The sequence below is a fragment of the Boleophthalmus pectinirostris genome, unplaced genomic scaffold (genome assembly GCF_026225935.1).
Source record: "Boleophthalmus pectinirostris isolate CB_2022bp ecotype Guang Dong unplaced genomic scaffold, ASM2622593v1 HiC_scaffold_18, whole genome shotgun sequence".
In the NCBI taxonomy this organism is placed as follows: domain Eukaryota; kingdom Metazoa; phylum Chordata; class Actinopteri; order Gobiiformes; family Gobiidae; genus Boleophthalmus; species Boleophthalmus pectinirostris.
Window position 1 is genome coordinate 16,168,138 of NW_026571133.1, and position 22,724 is coordinate 16,190,861.

Here is a 22,724-nt window from a genome sequence, read left to right on the forward strand (position 1 = left end):
ACTTTGGGATAAGAGCTGACTGACTGGTGGTCCACTCTTTTTCACGTCTTCATCTGAAAAAGCTGTTTTAAAGCTGTGCTCATGGTCAAAAATGTATGCATGTGAAATGTGTGATGCGAAGGGTTAGTGAGAGCTATGGGAGCAAGTTAGATTTAAATACTAATTTCGTTCTTTCATGGTTTGAAAATCAGGTACTAATTTAGATTAAATTTTTTTTTTTTAAAAAGCCCAAAAACAAGCAAACAATCAGTCATCAGCTATTATTTAGAACGTATGGGCTGATATACTGTATAGCCCGACAGCTTAAACAGATTGCTTTAAAAACATTAATCTTTCTTGCAGGTTAGAGCTCCAAAACTGAGTGTGTAAGAAGAAGTCCTGTTTATTTTTGGCCGGGCTAAAGGAGGGCGAGTGAGAGGACACTGTGAAGAATAGAGAGAGTCACAGAGATACGGAGCACAGCTGTACTTCCTGTTTACTCAGGGCAGCTCAGAGGCAGGGGGACGACACAAACCCTGCATTCATCTGAGCTCCTCTACCTCCTCTGACCCTCTTCCTCCTCACTCTCCTCTCTTCTCCTCCAAGACTATTCTTCTTTCTTCTCAGGGCTGCTCTGTGCATCCTGATACCTCCTGCATGCTCTCCTGGTGTCCACTCCAGAGGGATGGACAGAGTATGACATTGTCTTTTCAGTCTCATTAAATAATAGAATCATTTTAGAATATTTTAACTTAAGTACATAAAGTTCAACATCTTTCTTCACTCCATCCCAGAACTAGTCTTAATCCTGTCAGGGAAGTATCAGCATATGATCTAGTAATGCCAGGCTTAAAGCTGCACCATGTTGAATTTGTTTCACCTTTCTGTTCTATTTTTGAATGTTCAACAATATCACATAAAACATATCTATTATGCAGACAAGCATGTGACACCACCAGACCAATTTATTTACATATTTATCATATCTGTAGAGTGGCAACCTCACACACAATAAGAATGCATAGTTTTCAAGGTGTTTTTGAACAATAAAAACATAAACAGTTAATGTAATGCTATGTGATTGAGGCATGCAATACTGTGGAACTCTTAGGTAAATGCTGTACCATCTCCATGGAGACAAGCGAGTGGCAAACCCTCCAGCAGAAAACTTAAACAGTGCACCTTTAAATAACTCACTTCTGGAAACTTGAATGACTACTTGATAAATTGGCTTTTAAAATACACTGTGCTGAAGAAAGCTTTACATATAAGTATGACAGAACATATAAAAAAGTCAGGTTTATAAAGTAAGAAAAACAGATACAGTAAATAGTACATAGATTATACATTTGACTTCTTTCCTTTGACAAACATTTTTATCCACAAACCCAAGAACAACATGGCTCTCAATCACTACACTTCACCACTTCAAGCAACGCAGCCACAGGGGATTAATCACAATAAGGAGGAAAGTACATTCAATAGACTTCCATTAAGGAGAACACTCTAGTGAACATTTTTAGTGCAGATTTTAGTCTTATAATGTACTACAATGGCCCCATCATTCTACATCTTTGCATATTACTTCAACTTACAATACCTTCACTTATAAAGGCCAGGCTCATGCAGTTCAATAAACAATCTGACAAAAGTGATAGGAAGTCACAACAAAACTTTCTGTTTGGGTGAAGTTATTACAGAATTATAAAGCCCCATCACTCCTATTCCTTTTTATTCCACTGTAGACCCAAACACAGCTCACAAGTCTATTAGAGTTTGGGCCCGCTTTGATGGCTGACTGTAACTGTACGCCAAAGCAAACCTTGAAGCCACACTGAGAAAATGGGAGAGAGGGGCCGCTAATCCCGCTCATTTGTTCCTCCCACCCACCACAGGCGAGCCCTCTCTGACCTTTCTGCTGTTTGGTTGGACATCAGACCCACTAGATACACTAGATTAAAAGGATTGTCTGTGGCCATACTTCTATTGTACACAGTGACAGCTCTGTATAGACAAAGAGGACAAAGTCAGCCCACTCAAAAGCACAGATGTAAACAGCCTCACTTAAACATGCACACGCAATGTCCAAATGTCAGAAGACACGGCGGGACCCCCTTTCATCTGCATGCGCTGTTTGTGGCACTGACGCTCCATTTATTTACAGTCAATCATTAGGCCTGTCATAGTAAACATAGGAACATACAGGAGGACATAGTTTGATCTTAAAGAGAAAAAGTAGGCGTTAAAAGTATCAACTCTTTGAAAATGTTTTTGTAGACCTTGACAAAGAGACTATGATCAAATATGAATTCAGATGTACACATTACAATAGTGATATATTGTGCAATTTGTGACCGTGCAGGGTTAAGTTTTGCCTGCTGTCTGACAAAAACAATTTGAGCACAACACACAACAATCCAATCCATCCATTTTATTTATATAGCACATTTCCCAAACAGACAGTTTCCAAAGTGTTGCAGAGAGACAGAGTAACAACAATAATAAACAAAACAAAAGATGGAATAAAGGCTCAGATTAATCTCAATGAAACCAGTAAAATCAAATACAGGAAAAAGCATGAAAAGGTAACAAATAAATAAAATCAATAAAAATAAAATCAAAAACACAGAGGACCACACAATTCACAAGGTGTTAAAAGCCAGAGAATAAAATTGGGTCTTAAGACACCACCATCAAATTTACCTTTTTAACACTGCCCATTAAGCTTGCAAGGTAAAGAGTTTCGGGAGTTGATGTTAGTAATTTCATAACTGTAACCTTTCAAGTTTCGACTCTGTCCTTGAACTGGCACACAGCCCACGTTTCTGCTGGAGTGTCCTTGAGCAAAGCACTTCTGTGGCTATCTGAGTTCGCATGCTGACCCTGTGTTCTGACCCCAGCCAACACAAAACTAACAGTGTGGCTACATTTGTCCCGCCTCTGCTGTATCGATCAGCACTTTTACAGTAAGAACGCTCTCCATCGAAAGGTTCAGCATGGGGTCAGATTCACAACGCGCAGTGGTACAATGCCTGGCTCAAGGACATCCAGCTTAGTCCAAGAGGAAGACTCACAACATGGCTCTCTAAAACTCCTATTTGTTAAAGCAATGTGAGATATATAGCATGCCATCACATTTAGGGTTAAAGATGCTCCAACCAAGACACTGGCCAAAATGCAATGACAAAATGTATTTAGTTCTGGTTAAAAATTGTATATTCACTTGCCAGAGTAAACTATAATAGTGAGAAATATAGCATGTAGTGAGAAAATTAGGCACCTTTATAGCGTTTGGTCTTCCTTACGGTTCACCTTACCTTATTTTTTTATTTTGTCCAAAGAAAGAGTGTGTTAAAGATTTTCAGACGTGTAGCGCGAGTAATAGCTTATGGTGTTTTAGATAGCATTAGTGTTATTTTCAGACTCCTGTAATGTGACCTCACATGCTCTTCTGTGTTACTTATAAAATAATACAAATAACAAGAGAACCCCAGAAAGTGCTTTTTTACACCTATAATTTAGCATTTAGCTCTGAGATATATTTTTGATGAATGAAAGTGAGATTGAATTGATCCCAGAAATGACTTAAGTACGTATAAACAAATCTGTTACGATTAACAAGGTCTTAAGTTGAAGTTCATGCAATTTGAAGGACTTAACATTTTATATTGCACAAAATCTGATGAATAATGAGGATTTGGACTCGGATTTGCACTATATAATGTTTGGACTTAACTTGGACTTGACTCCGACTTGAACAACAAACAGCAAGGATTTGAGTGTGAATGAGACTGGAAAAATCTTGATTTGACTACAACCCTGGCTCAGATGAAATACTGTTCTAACTATTGAAACATTGTGCGAATTATTTTCCAGGTTTTTAACTTTTTTCAGGGACAAAAAGAACAAGCAACTTGTGTTCTCTTCTAATTTGATTACAAAAGTCCTGTTACACAAGGTCATGAGTTGAGGTGCCCAAATAATGAGCAAAATGAAAATCACAACACTAATATGCCGGCCAGACTTGGGTGATTGTGTTGCCAATTACTCTGTCTAAATTGCACTCAAAAGCATTGAATTCCCAAACAAATTGTATGACAATGGAGTTACCTTCAGAACTCCAGATACTTATTTTATTGCGTCCCCAGACCTTCCTATATGGACACCCCATTCATTTACCTTCACCATGTAAAAACACCATCCTTGGTGGTGTCCTTTGTTTGCATGGCCTTGTGTTTTAGCTAAAAAAAACTCCACTCTCCCTCATGAAATGAAGATTGAAGATAAAACAACAGGAAGGAGCCATTATTTTTGTCAGGGAATTAAAACACAATCAATCTCACTTAATCACTCTCCTAATATCTCCTCAGACACTGGTCTCTTCGCTCAAGGTTAACTAGTTTTGTTTGCAAAACAGCACAAAGCAGGGTTTCTCAAACTGTGGTATGGACCTCAGTGGTTGTACTCAGGAGTGTCGGAGCTTTTAGTAAAGAAATAAGACCAAAAAGACAATACTGAGCCATCCACTGTGCTTCACATTTTAGTCTGAAAAAGCTGTGCATGGGCCCAAACAATATATGCACATGAACACCTGTGATCTGTCAAAAGGTTTGCGAGAGCTCACCTCGGAACAAGTGGTGGGTAACAGTTTTAAAATTAGGTATCCCACCTTTTAATTTGTGGTTTAAACTACTCCATTATATGCACAATTTAATGTAAATGTAAATAGGAATGTAAAGTATTGATGCACATTATTAGCAAATTTTGGTGATTGCTTTTTGTCCTAGTTTAGTATCTCGTTTAGTTCACTGTCCTCCTTATCCTCCTTAAAATGTTTATACTTTTAATCCCACATTTGTATGCAACTATTCCAAACCTTTTTCTTAAGAATTTTGAAAATTTTAGCATTACCAGTCGACCAAAAAGGCCAGAATACAAACGACTTGCATACACAAAGTGACTGTAAGAAGCCAACCTGTCAGACATCGCTGTATGTCCACTGGCAGGACTTAGCGTGCAGAGCCAGGTGGTGCATGTCTAAAGGAAAGGACATCTATTGTTGTCCATGTAATTATCTGTTTTCACTCATTTCCCGAGCAGACTGGGAGAGGACGAGCGGAGCGGGGCCAGCGGTGTGCGGCTCCCGTCTGCTAACAGGTGGCTTGGCTTGTCCTTGGTCTCAACAAAAGCTGCTTCGTCGCAGTGTGTGTGTGACTGTGTGGACACTCATGCAGACCAAATCAACAAACAGGTTTAAAGGAGCACTGCATGAACATTTTCATTGCATTTGAAGGTGGTTTGTAGTAATCAGTGATGTTTGTGTATTTTGGTGGAGTATGGATAGGTGCTTATACTTTTTTATTGTCTATGTTCATTCTCTTTAGGCTGTAAATACTTAAGTGAAATGCAGCAGCTACAAATCCATAAACTGCAGGTATGCTGAGTTACTTTTACAGTTATATATTGTTCATACCCACTCAAATAAAGTACATGTATTGATTTAAATGTATTTACACCCTACATTTTTTTTCTTAATTTCAAAAAGTTTTTTGAATTTTATGCAATTCATTTTTACCATTGTGTATGTTATTGGAAAAAATACATTTGAGTTCTCTGCCCCTGATGACTTCTAACATGACATGTAGTAGGAGCAAGAAATAGTATAATTTGTGAAGGTTTAATAAAATTTTACTTCAATTGACTGCACTCAACATATCATATTTATTTGGCATTATAAATTAATTGAATTTCACATATCGTATGTACTAGCAGCTTGTGAACCACTTTCCAAATTGCATTTTCAGCACAATAATGCAGGAAAATAGCCTTTACGATTCTCCAAATTAAATTGTCGACTATATGGATCGAGAGATTAAACAGGCCAAATAAAGTTAACTCAACACTATAAATCCAGGGTTTATGTTATGTGACCAACGTATTATAGCATCAGCTGACAAACGTTAATGTTATCATGGCTTTCTCTGTACTTTTGAATCATGTCTACTGGAAATCCCCACAGTTACAGTTGTAACAAACCTTTTTTCTTTAGTACAATACATACAGTAATGTTAACTGAACAGAAAATTGTTTTCAAACTGATGAAAATAATATATAAAGTCCTCAAAAATGTATCAGATTTAAGTGGAGTCCACAGATCTGATCTGTAACTTGGAGCATTCTAGGTAAAGTAACAACATCTCCATAGAGAAAAACAGGTAATGGACCTTTCAGACTTACACATAGTGCATCTTTAAATGATTCCTGTTGTTTCACTAATCTATTGAACTCACTTCTGTAGAGTGATCAGCTTTCCCAATTTGGTTACCTGTATCTTTTGACTCTGTCTTTAGTCTGCCAGCCCCCCGGCACTTAAAAAGTCATGTAACTACGGAAACCATTTGTAAATCTACAAAAGAATCAGGGGAGATGAGATTGAATGCTCAAGTTCATCATTGATCTGACACTGAAAGAGATTTTATTCTATAGGATCTGTCCATTCATCGCAGACTTACTGAATTTACCAAACCAGCTCTTGCTCCAGATTCTGGAGTGTAGGTTACGTGTACGTTTTTTGGCCACAAACATTTTAATTGAACACAATAAGGATAAGTACTTGTTTGTTAAATGTGGACTCCTGGAGGGTCCACCTAACCTAACCACCTGAATGTCTCCATGCAGATGTTATCTCTGGAGTCTGGAATATTCCATAGTATGAATTAAAGTGTGGCAGAAAAGTGCACCTTTAACTGCTTGTACACTTCTCCAGATTCTGTTTCAGAAATGAGTTTTGAAGGCATATTACAGTTTAGCAGAGATATTCACACTGAATCCTCCTGTGATAAGCACTGGGACCACTTTAGTAAATCTGTTACAATGTTGACTGTTCAAATGAGCTACTGTCACAAAACCAGTGGACACTAATAATTAAAACATTAATTGTAGAAGGAATATTACAATTTGTATCATGCAAAAACAACATTTCTGTGTGATTAGTGATTATAATTGGTAAATTATGAGGCGCCATGATTATGTTAAATTAGATCTGTATGAGATTATGGCAGCCTTGTCGGGGTTTTGTTCACCAAATCATAGGGACAAATTGTGAAATCTTGCATTAGCGGTATCTGGGGCACAGTATGATAATCTTTGAGCAAATGTATCTTCCTCTTATTCACACCAGGTTGCTCACACTTTCTCAACACAAACTCAGTTCTTAATTTCTTCCATTACTGACGTCGAGCGTAGGGTTTTTCCTTGCCTGCTTCTTTAATCTAATATAGCATCCATTGTACAAAAACCCACAACCTCAAATGACCTGGCTTCTTGTTTGTTCAATATCTTATGCAACACTAACGCTCCACATCTGACCAGCACACGTGATCATGAGAAGAATTGGCATCAAAATTTCCCCAATAAAAGCCTTTATTAACACAGACAAGTCCTCCCTTTTCTTCTACATTTATTAAGTTTGTACTTTCAGCTTTCAGTGTCTTGCTGAAATAATAAGCGATGGTAGGGTCACAGGAAGCAAGATTTGATTGAAGATGTAACACACATGTCAGTTGCCCCGGGACACTTTTGGGTTTTAAGTGTGTCGGAAATCTTGGGTTGGACCATCAAAGCGGGACCCTAACCGTTAATGGCTCTACGGCTTGTTAGTTAGTTTTAGCCACTCAGAAGGAGGGAGAGGCTTGGGTCTGTGTGTACATGTTAGTGGAGTGTTTTTTCTTGTCTTTTTTTTCAATTTGGCTACACCAAATAATAAATATTGTTCATGGTTTGACATTCATACATCAGTAAATACCCCACCGACTTGTTTGCCCGACCAGCCAGTCCCTTCTACATTCTGTTAGAAACCAGAAGGGTCTGGATTTGGACCATACAGTTTGAAAAACCTCTGTCCAAACTTGAGATGGTCCAACTCCCAGCTGCCATACAGCATCTGTAGAAGATAGCTGCCCTTGAAAATTTTCGTATCACTCAAAACTTTTTTTTTATACCTGAGATAAATAAGAGTTTGGTGCTTTGTTTAAACTTCTAAACTGCCATGTTTGTTTTTTGTTTTATAGAACATGCGTCTCTGATTGGTTAATCTGCCAGTCAATCTTGCCCTCTGAAATCAGCAAGACAGGATATGGCTCCACACCCATTCGTTTTTGTAAAGTTTTGTCAAAGCGTGTGGTTCTGGGTGGCCAGGTAACCTACTTGTGGCCAAACTGAAGTGCATACCATTGGTCAGTAGGGCAATACTCAAAAAAAAATCCTGTAATTTTAAAAACTGCAGACCTCTGTGTCCTATTAGAATCTACCTCCAATGAAATCTTTACATTTGGGAATCATTGAGTTAAGTGCTTTGCGCTCCAGGGCCTTGGGTTTATTTTTTATGAACAGTCACACACCTCAGTGACAGTTAAACCAAATGTCCGACATACTGTTGCTTACTTGCACATTGCTTGTATGGACATGTAGCCCCTATAGAGCCATAGAGTGATTCATATCCAGCAGCAGCAGTGTGGTTGGACAGAGTGAGGCAGCCTGTCGATAGTCATCTCTCTCTCTGCTCTGGAGGAGTCCGCTGAGGCCTGGCCTAATTGAGCTGGCCTCAGGAAGCCCATCATTAGCCCTGCTGCTCTGGTCACACATGGTCACCAGATGTGCACCGGACACAATGCAGTCGAGTGCCACTGTTCCTCCCTCTGTCTGTCTGTCTGTCTGTGCCACTCTCTCACCCATAAACTGCTCTTTGTCTCTGCAAGGCCATTGTCCACTGCTGCCCGCCAAAACAGAAGTCGCTGGGCCTGAATTGGAAGCTTTGTATTGACAATGGACAGAAATAAGAGGAGGCTGGGTAAGACAGAAAGCTGGGGGAGGAGGGGCATACAGGGGGGCTTGCATTTCCACGCACCCTCAGGAATTTTGATGGCTTGTTTGTGTCGTTTCACAAAACATAGGAGGCAGTGAAATGGACAGCTCACCTTTGCTTCTCAGTTGTGTTTACCTGGATGAACCCACAGGACAGAAACCATAAAATCAGTGCAGGGTCTTTATGTTACTGCCTTATGAATGTGTCTCTTGTGCTCATGGATCACCAGAAACAGCAACTTGCCAAACATCGCAAAACTTCTGACACCTGACAAAATGGGAGGAGTGAATTGAATCATACTAGATGATCATACATGGATGATACACTGATTTTGGTTTCGGTCTGATACCAAGTGATACTATAGCAAGTATTGTAATATTGGTCTATTATTGATACTAATGAATTTTGTTTTAAAATGCACTGAAACTTTGCTTGACCTCAGCTTTAACTGATCTTAATATGTGCAGTCAGATCAAAATGTGCAGAATGTAAATGTAAGTATTCCAAAATTTGGCAAAAAATTGACTTTAAAAATGCAATTAAAAAACATGACTATCGATATTTTTACATGAGAATAAATACTTTTGATACTTCAGTCAGTAACAACTTATCAGTATTTTGGTATTAATCCACCCATCTCTAAATCACAACAATAGAGTATAGTACATTTGAATATAGTCTTAACCACTTCAAAACCAAACCATTTTCCTCCTTTGCTTCTTCTGTGTTGCTGCATTATTGAAATCAAAGTCAACAATAACACAAACCAGTCAATTAAAGGCAGCAGCTGAAAGAAATATTTTCGATTAAGAAACCTGAACCTCATCTTCCCCAGAAACTACCTGTTCCTGTAAAATGGATTGTTGCTACAAACACTATTCTTTTCCTTAAGATATGCTTCATTGAAAGGCTGCATTCTTCCGTTGCTTACATTAAATTCTTTGCTTTCCTATTCAAGGACATCCTTTTAGACGACTGTTAATCCAACATAAAAGAGAAAAGATAGCCACAAACCTTCAATATATGTTACTGTAGAATTAGCTGCAAGTCTTCATTATCACCAACAATGGAAAACACACTCACACAACACATTATACTCCATCGCTCACCCCCACTGATGCATACATGTTGTACAAAGATAAAACTACCTGAGGTGGAGGATGGCAAGATTTTCTCCATCTTACAAGCAACCAACAAAAAGGCTATAAAAGGTCCCTTTATCAGAAGGCATCTTGGACCAGTCTATGTAGAGGCATTGAGATGTGCCACCACTCAGTTATTAATATAATTGTTCAGATTCTCTTTAATGTATTTAAAACAGGCCTACACCAATGTGTTCTCTGTTGAGACACAAGGCCATAGTTCCTCTGTCAGAATAGCATTGCAACTGGGATTAAAATTTGCAACTTGAGTTTAAAGTCAAGATTCAGTTGACAGAGTCCAGGAGCATCATCATTTCATAAACGAAATATTAATAATATGTTAAACATGTGTCCGGAGTGGTGCCGTCCAGCCAGGTTTTGGTGAAAATCCTGCAGTAACAATTGTATATAGTCCTCTTAGCTGCCATTTGTAACTGAATCTCATCTATCTTATTGCGGGTCGACCGGACATTCAAGAGAAAGATGGTAAGAAGCACGGTTTGAAAGGGTTAGCTTTGAGCCTGGTCAATACGCCCGCATGCTTACCTCTCTTCTGCTGCCGCTTACAGCACCTTCTTCACCGGTCTCCTGGTGTAGAGATCCCGGAAGATGGGCGGATGATCTTGGGAGGGATAAAATACTTGACTGACGTGTAATCATTACACCAGTGTTTAGGCAAAGGAGTTCAGAGTGGCTGTACTGAGGTGCCACTGCACCTACAATGTGCGAGGTAATACATAGTACCAATAAAGTGCAAAAAACTATGCCAGTTGTCAGAGCACCAAGCCGCTGTGTCTATGCGCGCTGCCATCTTGGCTGATTCAACAGGCTCAGCAGATAATGATAAATAATTTACGTATGCTTTTTGTGACTAACCAAATTGGATAGTAACATGGAAAAGTAACATTATAGCAATATTTGTCTTACATAGAGAGTGGGACTTAGTCAATTGTCTTTAGAAGAAAAACTGCATTGCTTTCTCATTTCCTTTTATTTTCTGGAATAGCTTATCTCTCTGCCTTTATTACAGTAATGTGAGTGTCAGCCCATGGGTTAAACTCTGCACTCTTAACAGTGAGAGATACATTTCGACAGTTGCCCCCATTTGAGACAAATGTAATTATCACGCATGGCTGACTTTTTTCTCATTATTGAAAAGTTAAGTCGCTAATCTGTGAAGTTGTTTCTCTCTTGAATTAATTCAATTATCTGCCAGCATGAGTAGATCTCAAGGTTTTGGCGCTACAATGTTGGCGTGTGCGTTGGTTTTTGTACAGCGTGTATTAATATCTCTACGCACAATGGGCTCGTGCCGTACATGTTGGAGCGTATGGATGAGTGTGCATGCCAGCCTGCACGAATGTGTGAGAGAAGACATGTTTTCCAACTCCCACTGGATCAAGGCCTTTATAATCCACTGAGCCGACATAATTCCACCTCACTTACAATGGATTTGTCTGTGCTTTGTCTCCTCATTATTGTTCCCATTCTCATGATAAGCTGCTTCATGATTCCATTAGTCGTCTGCCTTCGCTGGAGCCACGGGCCGCACAACCACAACTTCAGCCATGGACAATTACAGCCATTCGACTCTGACTGGACAGGGCCATGGGCAGTTGGACATGTAACAACTGGAACATTCTGTTTATAAGGGTTGAAATTAAAAGCTTCACCACCCAAGATGTGTAGCAATGTGTGGCGTTCTTCATGTATTAATTCCATTCTCTTAAACCATTCACACCAAGTACCATCTAAGAAAATATTTGGCCTCACAGTTACCACTATAACTAAACCAAGCCTCACAGGTCTATTCCAGGACTAAACAACAAGGCCAAACCAAAAAAGGCATGACTACATCATTGTTAAAATATTTCTAACCAAGATGACATACACTTAGATAAAAAAAAAATAATAATAATATAAAATTTAGCAAATACACCACCAGTTTTGGATACACTGGTCTATAGAGGAAAAATATATAAATCAAGTCACCAACACCAACTGCCATTCCCAAGTAAGAACCACAACCTCAAAAAAAGAGTGAAATACTGTAATATACTTTGAAGATGACGATGGAGGAAGGCATACTGATGCTGGAAGGTTGTTCTGAGGAGAGCTATGTATCCTACACACTGACAGCAGCTAGTGTTCACTCTTTCGATCGCAGCTCCCACAGATGCATACTGATGTTGTGTCCTTGGGCAAGATACTTAACCCGCCTCACACCCATTTTTTGAACACACTAGTAGTAGTAGTATGAATGTGTGTGTGTGTGTGTGTGTGTGTGTGTGTGTGCGTGTGTGTGTGTGTGTGTGTGTGTGTGTGTGTGTGTGTGTGTGTGTGTGTGTGAATCGGTTAAGTGGTTTCTTGAATGTCTATTGGAGGAAGAAAATCATTTTATCTGAAAGAAGGAAGCCATGAGTACGATTTGAGTGGGAGTTACATGGAATAGCATAATAGAGATGGGGGAGCAGGTGGTATAGGTTAAATGCCCGTACATGAGGTCTAGGCTTTCTTTAAAGGCCTATATTACACTGTTTTCTGATCTCTGCTATAATGTTGTTTCCTCATCACAAACACACCTGGAGTTGTATATTGATTAATGCACTCATATTTAACGCACAAATCCTTTAAGATGACTTCTTCTCTCAAACAGAAAACATTCTGTTCCACCTTGTGATGTCATGTGGCAATACAGTGCTCCACAGTGTTTTTAAACTCCATACACCTTCAGCAGAATCATTTTGATAATTTCAGCCCTGGAATTGCTAATCATGACTAAACAAAAGCTAAAACAGTTAACTTGAAAAATACCACTTGATGACATCAGAGGGTGGAACAGAGCAAGGTGGAACATGGGAAAGTAGACAGACTAATAGTAAATGGTTACTCAAACATGTGTGAATAAAACAAAACACAACACCTTGTATGTTTTTGATGAGGTAACAACATTATAACATAGTTTAAAGAGTTTTGTATAATTTAGGATGGATAAAACTATCGTCCTAGAGACATACTTGGACATACAAACTTCCTCATGGTGTCACAGGCATGTCCATGATCTTACAAGCAATCCATACAATTTACTTTAACAATGAAAATTGTGTCCCCATGCTACCTTAACTTATGAAAGGGATAAAGCTGTAAGTAGCCTTCACAATATTGACATGTATCTTCTTTCATCTTTCTCCATATTTTTTTTTTTTACCTTGAATCTCTATCCTGAATGTCTTTCTTTTGGTTTATTTACTACCTCTTGCCATTGTACTTCTCCAAACCACAGCATTCTAGTGTTTTTGGAGTGCTTTGCTCCTCTAGTCACAAGGACAACATTTACCGCTATATCACAAGCTCTGGCTCCTGTACGTTCCATCTTAAAAAAAAAAAAAAAAAGACAAATCTTTGGCCCTTGGTGTAGGTGATCTGAGGTGATATGTTTAAGATAAGATAACCTCTTTCTTTGCACTCAATAAAATTTTGTGTCAAATATTATACTTATTAAATGTCCATTGTGTATCTTTTCTGGTGGAGGTGCTTGTTTCCATAGATACAGATATAGATAGATATATGTAACTGCTCTGCCTGAAATGTTCCAGAGTATGACATTAAACGACTCTACCTTACATGTATTCAATTACAGGTGGTTTTACAGCTCAAAAATACCTAGAAAAGGCATTCTGACTGTGAGCATGTTTGCCTCTCCATAGATTTGACCTGTAACTTGGTCTGGTTGGTCTCCATGAAGATCGAAAGGTTTAATGCCATACTGTGAAACATTCCAAACAAAACAATAACATCTCCATGGAGAAAAGCATTTGATAGACCTGCCATGAGAAAAGTTACATAATACACATTTAAAGTTCAAAATTTCCTGACCGATCCCTCAGATTTTTAAGTTACGATACACAATTTTTCCTCCATTATCTATGTTCATTTCTTGTCTCTCTTTATCTTTGTTCTTGTTTCTCTCAGTGTCAGACATGTTAATGCTAATGCCATTGATCCATATCGGAAAACAGGACAGAGACGTTCACAGATAAGAAGACAATGCTAACAGCGCCACATGGATTTTTTCCTGGTGTTCTGAGAGGTGTGTTGTGGGCTATGTATCAGAGTTCACAGAGTTCTCACAACATCGTCTCTTACAGATTTTATTGGCAGTCTACTCTGGGCTCCTTCAAAGTCTGTGTTTTGTACTGTAAGAGAAATAAGTATTTAACTGTTTTAATTATGTTTGAAAGATGCTATGAATTGAGAATATACACAACATCTTAGTATATATCTATATATCTATATCTATATATCTATTTACCTATATCTATCTATATCTATCAATCAATGTGTTACAACTCAAAATGTTTTGAATTTGAATTCCTCCATGCAAAGGAAGCATTGATTTATGTATATGACTAATCCCCTTTTGTTATGGTTATTTTTTATTTGATCTGAACAGTGCTTTTTATTGAACACATTGCATACATAATGTAAACACACTGGATTGTAGACATGGACTAATTTTCAACTGTTGTCTGTCTCACAATTTCCCTTTCTTTCATACATCAGTGTATTTAAACACTGGAGGCAAGGTGTGCAAAATGTTTTGCCCAAGGACACAACAACAGTATTCACTGGTGTGAGCAAGAATGTGCTCTTACCAGAATTTGTGGTATTGCCAGTGGTCACTCATCCAGTACTAACCAAGTCCAACCCTGCTTAGCTTCTGAGATCAGACTAACTTTTGCATTTTGATTCTACATTCTAGTTGTTTTCACCTTCTTCTTTCTTTATTCATTACAACAAATCAATCTTTTACACTGTACAGTATGTATACAGATCATTGTATGTTGCACAGCGCTTTCAGGCCAGTGTTTTCAGGACTTCAGATGAAATACTGTTTTCTTCAAAAGGTTGTGTAATTTATTTATCTAATGTCAGAATAATGTCAGACAAAGCAACTCCAGTGTCAAGGTTGGCACAAATGGTTGCTGTGGAGACGCTGGCAAACAAACTCTTTAAATGTGCCTCTCTCTCCCTCTGTTCTCCCTCTCACTCTGTTTCTTTCTTTCTAAGGAGAAAAGGGCTTTGGGGCGAGTGAAGAGCATGGCTGAGTCCTCTCCTCTTTTGTCTGTTTGTCGGCAGAATGGTGGGTATTGATCAAGAATCGAACCCATGTCGCTCAGCACTGTGGTCTAATGCACTTTCGACCCAAACGAGAAGAAGATGGGACTGAAAAAACAGAGATGAGTAACAGAGAAAAACAAAAACATGATGGTGGTTCAGATGAAAAGAGAGATACAAATAGACAAGAAAGAGGCTTCAGGAGCAGATCAGATCTTTACTCTCTATTGTGTCATTGAAAGCAAACATTAAAGTGATACTTTAGTTGTTAACACTGAGTGTTCTATAGAAATAATATATATATAGTAGTTGTCTATCGTGGCAGGAAAAATAAGACTGACGAGATTTTCTGAGGAACTGAAAAATCATTTGAGTGATTCATGTTTGCACTGTCATGACTTGTGAATTTAAATATTTTGGTTAGTTAGAATTAGAATTTTATCTTTGTAAACAAAACAAAATGAAAAAAAAAAATCATTGCTTTGTCATAAGATTTCAAAGCACTCTAACTTATTTTGATTTATTTAGCGTCTTCACTCCACACACCATAAACAAGGTGGTTGAAATGTGTTGGATAAGGACACAATGTCAGGACCACGCTTCTGCCTCACTGTGATACCTCATATTATCAGGACAGTTTCCTCCCATCCAAGTTTTAACCAGGCCCTGCCTTGCTTAGTTTCTGAGAGCAAACAAGATTAGGCATTGACAAGCAGGTACGGCTTCTAATAGACTGAAATGTGAACTGCTAAACAAAGTATTCACTTCAAAATGTTTGTAATGATCCAAAACACAGGGTTGGCAGGTTTTATGTAAAAGACCCCAAAGAGACAGGAAATATTAATCACTGTGGAGGACATTACAAAATAATTACAGTTTTAGTGATTGTGCTTTTTATTGGTTTGCACTAAATCTTATGGCTCTAGTAGCACACCTTTCAAAAATGGACCAGTCCTCACACACCTCATGTTACAACTCCACAAACTGTCACTTAACATCTGTTCCCTCTGCTCTTTCATTAGATCCAGTTAGAGCTCCTCACCTGCACTGGCACTGCTGTAGGTCTGAGACAGGAGGAAGAGCAGTTAAGTGAAACGTGTTGAGCCCTCGCAGGTAATTACATCTCCATGCTAATGTCTAATTAGAGCACTCCGAGGGGACTCATCTGCACCACATTCATTAACATACTCTCCTCTTTGCACACACAGGTTTGTCTCACACACATCAGGTGCGCTGTACGTCTACTGTAACGCATCAATCTAGAGTGGAGTATTTAGTTCACAACAGTATCTGCGGTCAGCGCCAAAATGGCCTCCTACCAGTCCCACCACACATGGGAACACTTAGGCAGATGTACAGTGTATTTACAGCACGTGAACTTTTGGCCGGGGTCCTCACTAAAATTAGGATAATATGTTCCCTCATGACAGCGGTCGGCAGTAGCTGTTTAGTGTCAGTAATGGTGAGTAAGTCATCTGTAAAGACAACAAGACCAAAAGAATGAAAATATGATCGTTACAGAGAGCAGTAATCCGGTAATACTTGTACACTGTAATTGTGGTTTGTGGATGCTATAAAAAGCATGTGGTCGGCTTTTAACAGTGTTCATGTCTACTTTTTGGCTATCATGCAATTTAGAATCCTCAGTGTTGTGGGAGCTCATGCTACTGTTTATGGTACAAATGGGACTATAAAGTAGTTGCACAAAAGATTATTGTAAATGCATTTCCTCTTACGAATTCCCTTCAATGTATACCCCAGCTACACTACTGTGTCTGCTCCATCTCTTTGCCACAGGAAGAAGAGTTGAGTCTAAGGAGGGCATATGACTCATAGTTGAAATCTTAAGGCCATTCAGAATAAATGTATTTACTTTATATGTGTTATAATGTATGTATTTATACTGTCAGTAGATGCATGAAAAGTATGAATGAAACTTTGATAAATGGTCACATTTTTATCTAGAGCTTTACCACCTTCAAAGCACTCAAAGCACTTTACATCAACAAACCGCTCACTCATTCACAAAGACATTCATACAACAGTGTACAGAGACACTGGGGGCAAGGTGGGTTAAGTCTGTTGCCCAAGGACACAACAACAATATTAAGCTGAGGGAGTTGGACGCCGTTGTTACGCCGCTCAACCAATGATGTTTATGTCGAGAGCAGGATTCGAACCCCCAACCTTCAGATCAGTGCACATTCTACAGTACAGTAGCAGTAGGTAGAATATCCACTGATCTAAAGCATCCATTCTTATGAGTGACGAAACATATTAACCATGGTGATAGGTGTATAGTTTTCTCTTGTATTAATGCGGAGAAAGCTCTGGTTGGTTGAGAGCGAAGAGTCGACCCAGATCTTCATCTTTGCAGTGACGGTCCAATACACCTATGCATCTGTTTAGGCATCGTACGTGAACCCTGCCTGTCAAGACCAACAAGAAATTTGACTTTTTCGGTTTGTTTAGGGAACTTAAAATAATTTTGATTTGCATGTCTTAAAAATAATAATTCAGACTGTGCAGAACAAATGTCAGAGTTTGTCATACAAGCCTGTGTGCCTGGTTGCACATACATACAACATAGTTCTCATTATGTGTTACAGAAAGAGTGCAAACCTGTCTTGTCATGTTGAACACCAATTGAAAGGGACCAGCCAGAAGCACTTACTTTAACTACTGTATATTTTACTTGATGCAGTAAGTGGGGGAATCCCTTCTTCTTCCAGTCAGGGATGAAGGAATCCATAATTACTCCAGTATTTTTTCTGTTCCACCAGGACTCCCTTCCTCCCCCCACTGTACACTACACCACCGGGGGAACTTTGACACAGATTTGACCCAGTGTCACCCGGGACATCCCTAAGAGCATCTGACAACACCCTCCATGTGTGCGTATGTGCCAGGCTAATCTCCTGACCCAGAGCTTGTGCTGCAGTGTAAGAGGTAACTGTGCTAATTCACTGTCCCACTGTGAAAGTCTGCTACCATTAAGGCCAGCCCGTGAGTGGTTATGCTCTTCACTGCCTTTTGACTGGACGCAATTCTGTCAGCAGCACATTCAAACTGCTTGAGCACCTGTTTATTTGATGGCATGCGTTGTATTCTAGTCTGACAATGGTAATGGAGGTTTCTCAAGCTCACAGCCAAGTCGTTTGAAAGGAACACTTGTGAATACAGTGCATACTCCCCGGCTATTCCCTGTGAGAGCCAATTCTTTCCTGTTATTTCATTGTTGTGCATGTTCTGCTTCTGAAGTTTGAAACAGCAAAAGAAGACTACAGAAAAGAAGACTACAGGCTGCTTGGATTGTACAAATACAAATAGTTTCTTGGGGAAAATGCCTGAATTTGCCATTAATTTGTTGTGATTCTCTGAGGACATGTTTGTTACTGTGTGATGTAAGGGTAATCTTCAGATCTTATGGATCAATGTTCAGTTGCGTCTTGCTGTGGTTTATACCTAGGTAACGTTTAGTTTAAAGGGCTCGTATTACACTATTTTCTGATCTATGTTATAATGTTGTTTCCTCATCACAATTCACAGCAAAAAACAGTTGTGTTGTGTTGCATCCATACCTTTAACCCACAAATACTGCATATTTAGCCTGAGTTCTTCTCTCAAACTGAAAACACTGTGTTTGAGTTTCTGTTTCACCTTGTGATGTCATGTGATCATACAGTAAGTGCTCCGCTTTGTTTCTAAACTACTTACACCTTCACTGGAATCATTTGGATGTTTTCAGTCGTGGAATTGCCAGTCTTTACTGAACACAAGGTTAAAGGTTGCTGGTAACCTGAGAACTACCACTGCACGACATCACAATGTGGAACAGAGCATTTTGAGGATTGGAGATATAGACTAGTAATAAAGGATTACTCAAACATGTGTGAATGCAACAAAACACAACTCCAGATATGTTTTTGTAAGTCAACAGCATTACAACATAAACTAAAGCTCACTAGAGTCAATTTTGCGTAATATAGGACCTTTCATTATGGCAAAGAGCAAAGCGTTTTTAGCAGAATCACTGCTTGATCCAAATGGTCCAGAATCTTCCAACAAGGGTGCACTTAACTGTGAAGTGAGCTTTTGGCCAAGGCGAATTGGTTGTGACGAAACATTCTGAAGGTGTACACATGGGATGAGGGGCATGGCAGAAATCCAATTTGCCTTAGCTGTCAAAATACACATGTTTTAATGTTGTTAATTCTCAGAATAACTGCCATTTCTATATACACTTGAAACATACAGCGGGTACAAAGTTCAACCACTTGTCTGGCAATGAACGAAGATGATAGTTTTTCCATTTAATTAATACAAGGTAATGGTAAATATGCTTCCATGTTGTTAGTTGACAGAACTTTAAGCTTGTAAGTTTAATAGGGCACATTTCTGAACCCAATTTCTATGTAACAATACGATTCAACATTTTTGGATTTTTTCTTTCAAACACAGTGAGATTTCAGGCCTCTGCCCTTTAACTCCAATAGTATTTGTAAAGCCCAATATAAAAGTTGTCATAATGTTTGTTTGTGAGTGTAACTAGGCTGACAAACCTACAGTGAGGGAATCTCCCCTCCGTTCTCAGCAGTCTATTTCAATCACACCATAATGTGCAAGAAATGTGCTAGCTAATTACTGCCATATACATCGACATTCGTAATTATGCTAATTAGACTGCTAACTTCCTCTCCAAAGCCTACACAAACAAAGGCGACGCTCTCAGATGATGCGGTGTGTTAACGAGCTTGTCAACATATCTGACAGATGCTAATTACTCTGTGGGACTCCTGTGTGGATCTGTGAGGAGAGGAAGTGTCTCCAAAGGTCCATGTGCCCCCTCAGAACCCACTATGGAGGACTCTGAATAGGATTACACAAGTTTAAGACACATGATTGAAGTGTGCCAATGCAGGAGAAGGGTCATTTATTTGGGTTTTGGTATTCATAAAAATGATGTCCTATGTATATGTTTTCAAATAATAGCTGTTGAAAAAGTTACTTCACAAGTTTCATGTATAATCATCCAAATGCACAGACATGCAGCTACACTGAACTGTGCCATGGCCAAATTACAAGCACTCATGTTTCAAACCTTCTTAACCACAAGTGTACTGAGTTATTATATATATTGTGATCAATAGGCCAAATGGTGGCGCTCATAGCAATAAATTGTCAGTTAGCCTAAAAGAAAACCAATGGTGGATTTAAAGGTGCAGATGTTTCAGAATGTTTCATGGTATGACTTTAAAAATGTCCCTCTAGCATTTGTTCAGCACAGTTTCTATTGCTCAAAAATTCTATAATTCTCTCTGTGAATATGCACAACTCTCCACAGACCTGATTTGTAATGTAGCGAAGTGCTGTTATCTGCTTGTCTCCCTTGTAATAGGTTTAACATATACTATGGAACATTCTAGGCAAAGCAATAACATTTCCTTGGGGATATCAGGTGGTAGACCCTCCACTAGAAATGTTACGCAGTGCACCTAACAATAACTAAATATTCTATTTGTTTTTATCAACAGTGATGTGGAAAACGAGAAGTATATTGTTCCTCAGCTCTTTTGTTTACAGTTCTGGATATCATAACTCTATAAATGTAGTTTGTATAAGTGCAATATCATTAGCCTGTGTTAGTAACTAATTTTACAGTGATCGTTTATGGATGTATTGTTTCCAGATTTCCTTTTGTTCCAAATTGTTCCACACTCAATCTCTACCTGACACAATGATATTCTTGTGAAGCATGTGAACTCATCCCAGGCTCTCGTCTTGTTTGTTCTTTTTGTGGAGCCACTTAAATGTTCAGTGCTTGACTACCACCTGCTGTCTCCCCCTGTCACCTAATGCCTCGAATCACAGCCTCTCACCTGCTGACTCTCTTGTTTGTCTTTGATTTTATAATGTTGCTGTTCCTCCATTATTACTATTTGATTTGATCTAACAAGGCAGAGTGCAGTAAGCTTTGTCACAGCAGGGACTCATCACCTCTGTCTATCCATTTACTGTTATTTCCTTGTCGTCTTTTTTTACCTTAAATCGAGATATTTGGCGCTGTGTCTCCTGCCTCTCCTCTGCTCCGCTCAGTATGCAGTGCTGAGAGGGCATCATTACGAGGCCCATATTTGAGTCATTTTGATTTAAGCAGCCAGACAATGGGCTGTTGATTGAAGCAACCAGAAGGCAGACAATAGGGTTCTATGCCACATAATGCGCCACCATTTTTTCTGAGCTCCTCGCTTTCAGAAAAGGGCCCCGGCTCTCCATTGTGCTTCTCCCAGAGGGAAAAATGGTGCTTGGGGAGGAGGAATATTTTCCCGTGGTATGTCATTATTTTGCAAATTTCTATTATCTCATCATGTTGTCTTCATTGTAATTGCAGCTAATTAGGAGGCTAGTTAGGAGCCCGGGCTTTGAGGCTGGCTCGGCTGCTGAAAGGAGCCCACCGATTATGGCCCCGACAAGAGAGGAAGCAGGAGAAAAGGGGAGATTAATGCTGTTACCCAGGAGACACTGGCTTCCATCTGCGGCGAACAATGTGGTTTTGTTTTCGCCGGGATCCTGCTCAGATCAACAGAATGGGCCAGCTCTGCGCTCCGACAATGCCCAATTCTGTTTTTCCAGGGCTGGGGCAAATCCCCCTCTCTTACCTCTGTGCCACCCCTCCAGGCCCAGTCATGCTCTGGTCTTCTGTTGTGTTCACCGTGCACATCAGCAGTATTTTTATCGTTTCGCCCACAGCTACATGATGGACTCTTCTCACTGATTTGACTTCTTGTGGAGACTGACATCTTGTTTGGCAAAGTCTCCATGGAAGTCATGAACTCAAACAAGCTAACTGGTGTTTGATTATTTTGTGTTTATGAATGTTGGTTAGTCTGCTTGACTGTTATTGATCAATGTCTGCTTCACTGTTTGATTTTCCAAGTTTCCATTGGTTAAATTGACAGTTTTGTGAAGCCCTGCGTGGCAGCTGTTGTTATGATTTTAGGTTGTACAAAAATAAATTGAACTGAGAATAAATTGAATTGTAAAGATCAGTACAGTGTTGTTGTAAGTGGCATTTCAGTCTAGGAAACTAAGGTTTGTACATAAACCATACAGATCCTGCACCCATTCCTGTGCCCATATATGTTATGTTGAATGTGTGTACTGTACAAGTCTTCGTCCCTCCTCCTCTCCCTCCTCCACACGTTAGCTGTGCTCAGTGGGCCCTGACTGAAGAGCTTAGCATCCAAAGCTCACACATCCTCAGAGAGATGAAAGGCCGGCTGGGTGGATAGAGTTCCCAGGTCGTGGGAGGTCGTGCCCCTGTCACTTCCCTGTCCCTGCCCAGATCCAGAGCACTTAATGAAATAATATACTCTGTCTGAAGCAGGACTGGAGCTACAGGGTGGGTAGACAGGGCAGTGAGAGTAAGAGGGCTCTTAATTCTATTTCAACAGCAAATGAATTCACTGCGTCACCTTCAAACCAAGTCATTTTCACTAGAATATCAATGTAATCCCTCTTTTGTGCAGGAGTTGTCTATGTTAGAAAAGGTTTCAAAGGACAATGTTTTCAAAATTGAGCTGTTTCAGTTACCATCAAGAAGCCACTGCCAATCAAAAAGT

General features: G+C 39.3%; 1 protein-coding gene across 2 annotated transcripts in view; it reads left to right on the forward strand.

Moving 5' to 3' along the window:
• Positions 1–15,841: 15,841 nt before the first annotated feature.
• Positions 15,842–22,724, forward strand: part of sox5 (SRY-box transcription factor 5) — a 169,430-nt gene continuing 162,547 nt past the window's right edge. The window contains exons 1-3 of one of the 2 annotated variants that reach the window (XM_055154036.1): positions 15,842–16,215; positions 17,712–17,805; positions 17,886–18,051. The gene's annotated coding sequence lies outside the window, so the exon portion shown is untranslated. The remainder of the gene's footprint in view (positions 16,216–17,711; positions 17,806–17,885; positions 18,052–22,724) is intronic. The other variant, XM_020926348.2, reaches the window with a different exon arrangement.